This window comes from Haliotis cracherodii, unplaced genomic scaffold, assembly GCF_022045235.1.
Source record: "Haliotis cracherodii isolate W230 unplaced genomic scaffold, xgHalCrac1.p SCAF_12, whole genome shotgun sequence".
NCBI classification, from domain to species: Eukaryota; Metazoa; Mollusca; class Gastropoda; order Lepetellida; family Haliotidae; genus Haliotis; species Haliotis cracherodii.
Window position 1 is genome coordinate 1000695 of NW_027266267.1, and position 5623 is coordinate 1006317.

Consider the following 5623-nt stretch of genomic DNA (forward strand, 5'->3'; position numbering starts at 1 on the left):
ATTGATTTAATGTCTCTTGTATATTTTCTTTATTGATTAAATATATCCTTCTAAACCAAAGACTCTGTTATTGTATTTTTTTGCCATTTAAACCATACATAGATTACTTTACTAGTTTTCATTAAGGAATTATAAGATTGTCTGCTTCCTTTACTATGATTTGATGTTGATGAAAGTGTCAGACATGTTCATGGAACACCAACATTATAGAGGTTCAAATTGTGAGCGTGTTTCAACCTTGTCCTCCATGGCGGAGGGATGTTGAATTGTTTGACAGGCACTACTTAGAAGCTGACGGATGACAAAGTAACTAAACTTTATAGATAACAACTTCTTTATTTACTGTATAGGCGACGTTTCGGAGTAGATCCTTATACCGTTGTCTTTGGAGGAATGTTCATCAAAAATTTGTTATAATCTAAAAACGTACCCTCAATATGCCAGTTGTCCTTAAACACATGGAAACTCATTAAACCTTTTTCGGTACCTATGTTTTAAACTTAATGTGTCTTCTTTTTCACCTAACTATTTATGACAAAGTCGCAATCTTAAAAGTGACTAGTATGCCACAGAGGGTCCATAATTATTTTTATTTACAAGACAAACATAAGATATTCCATGCTTACTGTAGAACTTTGCCAAAGTATTTAAAACACCTCTCTAAAATGGATAATCGATATGATAATACGTTCTGATACATGCTCCTTCATTTAAACAAATGTGGAAATGGAAAATATGATATTTTCCCTACATCTTATTGATAGCTCGTTTCACAAATGACCATTTTAAAGAATCAGTAACAGCACTAAGATCAATTATCGTAAGATAATTTCTTCATAATAAAATGATCCTCTTCATGTTATCAGGTTTGTCATTCCAGTTGAAGTTATAGAATTTTTTTTTTTTTTTTTTTTTAAACTTTCCAGCGGATTCGGCAATGATCTAAATTGCAAGTGTCTTTATAAACGTAATTTTACCAAATATCTAAAGTTTCTTCTCCTCTACCTCGCGTTTTTTTAATACATTCAATGTTGTTGTTTTTCTGGTGTTCAGGACTCAAAGGTCCTCCAGTTGTGGGTTCAATGTAATCCCTAGAACGTCAAAATTGCCTTCATGCCAATCTAATTGCTTATATTCTGATAGTCTAACATTGCTATTTGTAATTGTGCCAATCATATTGTTTAGTTTTAGCTACATTATTCATAAGGCCTGATATTTCTTTAAATAAGTCAAGAGTATCTAAAGCAGCTTTGAGGCTTGATTCTGTACAATCTAAGAATAGTTCGGTATCATCAACATATTGTCCAAGTTTATTTTCAGTATTGTTGATATTTATCCCCCTTATTAGTTTTTTTTATTATAACCATATTCCCTAAAATGTCAGCCACAAAAGGAAAGCGATATGGAGGAGAGGGTCACCCTGTCTGATCAGCCATCTTTCATATTAAAGATGTGGATCATGAGTCTGAGTTACTTCTCAACATACTGATCCATTTTCTAAGAACTGGGCCCAGACACTAGTTATCAAGGACGAACATCATCACACCTTTCGATACAGTATCAAACGGTTTTGTTTTTTTCAAAATCAATCAAAATCAGTAGATCAAACTTTATTTTGTTTCCTGGTTTTGTTTCACAGATCACATAGTTTTGGAAGATGAAATGGTTGAAAGACCAACACCGCTTCCAACTTCTTACTTTCGCAAACCGTTTTGCAAGATGAAAAGCTTGACTGCTCAACGTTGCATCTCACTTCCCAGCTCCATAAACGTGTTCAATAGAAACCTTAGATGCTCGAATGATCTGCCAATTTCCAATTAAATATAATTTGAAAACCTAAGGTTAAGGGGGCGGTTGTGCTGCTTGTTTACTCACGTCTTTATTAATTGAAACTGACAAGGGTTTACAACAAGGCAAAACTGATTCTGCTGTTGGGTTACGTCATTGTTTTAGTGGGGAGCCTCTTTGGAGTGGGCAGCTTACTTGTATTAGTGGGGAGCATCTTTGGAGTGATTTGCTTACTTGTACTAGTGGGTAGCCTCTTTGGAGTGGGCTGTTTACTTGTATTAGTGGGGAGCCTCTTTTGAGTGGGCTCCTTACTTGTATTAGTGGATAGCCTCTTTGGAGTGGGCTGCTCACTTGTATTAGTGGGGAGCCTCTTTGGAGTGGGCTGCTTACTTGTTTTAGTGGGTAGCCTCTTTGGAGTGGGCTGCTTACTTGTTTTAGTGGGTAGCCTCTTTGGAGTGGGTTGCTTACTTGTATTAGTGGAAGCCTCTTTGGAGTGGGCTGTTTACTTTTATTAGTGGGGAGCCTCTTTGGTGTGGGCTGTTAACTTGTACTAGTGGGAGCTTATTATGACTGATTAGGTCCTTGTATTCACCCTGTTTAGGGTGTGTTGTGCTGTTGAAAAAAACTGTCTTTATCAGCTTTAAACAGAGATAGATCAGGATACATATTGTGCCTGCTTCGTTTTGGATACGATATGAGAACCTCTCGCAATGAACGAGCTAATGCTTGCTCCTTTTATGTACAACCACATAGTTCACTATCATGGCATGGATCAACTTATTATATATCAAAATAAGCTGATGATGAAATTTGTTAATTATTACGTAAAATGTGTCTATGAATGCAGGTTTTGCTTTGTTGTTTTATGAAGAACGCAAAAGTATTTGTGTTTTTCATGTTTCCAAAATCTCGCTAATAAAACCATGCCGTGTTGTGATATTTGTGATGCACTGTTGTTTGTGTTGATGACACGAACCTGTAAACGTATTGAGCATTTGTGTCGGCCCTTAGTCTCGCAACAGGTTAGTTACTTGATGAGTTTAATGTATGATGCATCATCTAACAAACAACTGTGCAGTCAGTGTGTTGATGCTGAACTTCCACAGTTGTGCATTCAACGTGATGATGCTGAACTTTGGTGGTTAGCGAGGTCACTTGAACGGTGCTCTTGCGAATGGATATCTCTGTTTCTAGACAAAACTGAAGTATGTGTTCTCAATATGGTTGTATACTCTCCACAATGTAGCGTTCAGAATTAATGATAACAAAAATGTTTGATACCAACCATCCTACAACTGTATTCAGAGTGAGTGAGTTGGGTTAAATGCTTTAAACAGTATTCCAGTTATATTTTGGCGTGTCAGCTTAATGAGGGAGGAACGCCCAAAGAGATGCAGGTCTCAGACGTACACTATTTCGGTGAAACCCACGAGCACAGGTATGGTGCTGACAAACCTAGAAACATAATCGTGGCGAACCGGGATTCGAACCAACAATCATAGGTTTTTGGCGTTCCCAAGGAACACAACTCTGCACAGCGAATCACGTCGCCTGAGACGACTGGGCCCCCAATTGTGTTCTGAATTGAACATTATATATATTAAGTACACAAATACATCTCCCAAACGGCCTTCTGAATTATCCACACACACCTGGCCTTGTAAAGGCGTTACATCATATTGTAAAATGAGGGTGTGTTCTGCAATCAGAATCTTCAAACGAGCAAGAAGAAATTAGAGGTACATTTTGGTATTTGCAATTTAAACCTCCAGCTTTCAAAATGTTATGAATCCTTCTTCCTTCCCCTATTTTATCCCTGCGGATCATAAGAAAAGAAGAGGTTTTCCAGAACTGATTTCTTACTTTAATGAAATTGTAAACGAAAAGTAAGCATTCATTATGATTATGTATTACACATTATCTGGGATGGGAATTGAGAGGTTAATCCACATACTAATTGTGGGCTACACGATTCTTCTGGAAGAGAACGGACAGTTTCAGATTTAAGCACAGACGGCGTCAGAGTAAGGTTTTAGATCATGAACATATGAAGGGAAATAATTCTTGGCAAACTCTCGGGTGGGAGTTCAACAAGCATCAGTGCAGTACAGGGAACATGAAACCTGTCAATGTGTCAAATAGTTAGGGATAACAAATGCAACTTGTTAACTGTCCTCCGCTCGTCTAGATCTCTTGCAAACAAATACCCTTAATGATATGTATCAAATGTTCTTGCTAAAAAGACTTCTGGATTATTTTGTGTCACTCTTAATTCATGGATCTAAAATCATAATGTTAAGGCGCTCTCACTGGTTTCTGATATTTCTGTTATGATAAATCAGTGGAAAGGAATTGGCTATTTGACTGTTATGGAACACCATCAGATCACCAACATACATTTTTATGAGGCTATGTAAGTTATGTTTAAACAGTGTTGTTGCTGTATAACATTGTTGAGATTCCATGGAAGTTCGTAGCATTATTTTTCTACACTTCTTAGTATAGAGGCAACTTATGGGATCGGGTGGTAAGGCTCACTGACGTCATTGATGCATGCAAAGTTCTTTGGTAAAACAATTATTCAGTCATGCTTACAAAATCAGGTTATGTTAACAAAGGTTTTTGGTTCAAATAAGATATGATATATCTGTAATTCTAAAATGAAGTGTTTACACAAACATATCAACAAAAATTGAATGACTTTAGTCCAGTATACAAAATAATGTATCTTCTACATTCCTATTCCCTGGGAATATTGCAATAAGCAACAAACAAACAAAAGTTACACTTGTGAAAGTAGCTGTGCATGTCACCATATCGCCCAAAGAAGTGTGACTGAAGGAGTAGTCTCCCTTGCACTGTACGTGTCCTGACAGTGAGCCTCTTACACCTCACTGCTACGATGATGTTGGTGTGACTGAAGGAGTAGTCTCCCTTTCACTGTGCGTGTCCTGACAGTGAGCCTCTTCCAACTCACTGCTGTGATGATGTTGGTGTGACTGAAGGAGTAGTCTCCCTTGCACTGTGCGTGTCCTGACAGTGAGCCTTTTCCACCTCACTGCTGTGATGATGTTGGTGTGACTGAAGGAGTAGTCTCCCTTGCACTGTGCGTGTCCTGAGAGTGAGCCTCTTCAGCCTCACTGCTACGATGATGTTGGTGTGACTGAAGGAGTAGTCTCCCTTGCACTGTGCATGTCCTGACAGTGAGCCTTTTCCACCTCACTGCTGTGATGATGTTGGTGTGACTGAAGGAGTAGTCTCCCTTGCACTGTGTGTGTCCTGACAGTGAGCCTCTTCAGCCTCACTGATACGATGATGTTGGTGTGACTGAATGAGTAGTCTCCCTTGCACTGTGCATGTCCTGACAGTGAGCCTTTTCCACCTCACTGGTGTGATGATGTTGGTGTGACAGAAGGAGTAGTCTCCCTTGCACTGTGCGTGTCCTGACAGTGGTTCTCTTCCACCTCAATGATACGATGATGTTGGTGTGACTGAAGGAGTAGTCTCCCTTGCACTGCTCCTTTCCTGACAATGAGCCTCTTCCACCTCACTGCTATGGTGATGTTAGTGTGACTGAAGGAGTAGTATCCCTTGCACTGTCCGTGTCCTCACAGTGAGCCTCTTCCACCTCACTGCTATGGTGATGTTGGTGTGACTGAAGGAGTAGTCTCCCTTGCACTGTGCGTGTCCTGACAGTGAGCCTCTTCCACCTCACTGCTGTGATGATGTTGGTGTGACTGAAGGAGTAATCTCCCTTGCACTGTGCGTGTCCTGACAGTGAGCCTTTTCCACCTCACTGCTGTGATGATGTTGGTGTAACTGAAGGAATAGTCTC